This window comes from Papaver somniferum, chromosome 3 (genome assembly GCF_003573695.1).
Source record: "Papaver somniferum cultivar HN1 chromosome 3, ASM357369v1, whole genome shotgun sequence".
Lineage (NCBI taxonomy): Eukaryota > Viridiplantae > Streptophyta > Magnoliopsida > Ranunculales > Papaveraceae > Papaver > Papaver somniferum.
Genome location: NC_039360.1, coordinates 18954317 through 18955682, shown reverse-complemented (window position 1 = coordinate 18955682; position 1366 = coordinate 18954317).

Sequence of the window (1366 nt, the reverse complement as noted above, 5' to 3'; positions counted from 1 at the left end):
CTGGCGTGGTTGGCATGCCTTGGCACGGAGACGTGGCTGGCATGGTTTTCCATTGGCACGGCGGTGCGGCTGACATGGTTTGCATACCTTGGCGCGGAGACGTGGCTGCCATGGTTTGTCATTGGCACGGCGGTGCAGCTGGCATGGTTGGCATGCCTTGACGCGGAGACGTGGCTGGCATGGTTTTCCATTGGCACGGTGGTGCGGCTGGCATGGTCGGCATGCCTTGGCACGGAGACGTGGCTGGCATGATTTTCCATTGGCACGGTGGCGTGAGAATTAGGGTTTGGTATGTACGAAGATGATGTCGGTCAATACTAAGGGTTCTGTCGTGGAACCTGACACATGTATATAAAAAAAAAGGTACCCTGATAATTGTTACGTAGGCATGTTGATTGATTCAATAAATGCGCTAGTGGTCGTAGTGACATCATGTCAGATGTAAGGTTTTACGATTTATCCCTAAGCTAAAAACTACCATCAACAGGTACAAACACTATTCAATCTCATATTTGAAACTTTTCCATTTAGAGCAAGTCTTATGCTGGAATCCATCATATTCCAAGGGTGGAAAAATTGTGGAATGTCAAGTCTAGTGGCTTCCAAATTGGTGTTTTCCATAAAAAATCCAAGCAGTGTTCCATGGTTTCGTGGAAGGTTCCGTGAAAGGTCCCGTGGAATCGATTTGAGTGCTAATCATAATAGCGCACTAGAACGCTAATCAGAATAGCACTAAACGTTATTCAGAATAACGCTTTTTTTTATCCGTAGATTTAAAATGATCCCTTGAAAATCTAATGGCTGAGAAAAAAAGCGCTAATCTTAATAGCGTTGAGCGCTATTCTGAATAGTGTTTTCCTAAAAGTATTCTGATTAGCGGAAAGCGCTATTTTGATTAGCGTTTTTGTTGTTCTACCACAACACTTGCATTTCCATCCACAACTCCAAATGCTGAGGTGGCGTGGAAGATGGAAGACTCTTCCACCATAAGACTTGCTCTTATGAAATGATCACTCATTGGTTGCACCCAACCTATGTATATGGAACAACCTACTTTTCTTGATGGATATTATGCTAACAGACTACCGGCTAACAGAGAATAATCAAGCGCGTGGCGTGGGCCATGAAAATAACCAACTTGGTGGTCTAATTGCATTCTCAAAACAGACGCAACCCCATCACCCATTGATCCAAAACTTATTGCCGAGAAGCCTCAAGGGAAGCAAATTGATTGATCTATAAACTGCCAAATTCAGTGTATACCCCAATTAATTTATACATTTATTAGAATTTTCTTGCATCATTTAACTTTCTCGAAGTCTTGACTGCTGACTATAAGTGTGTAGCGAAATATCTAGAAATCATG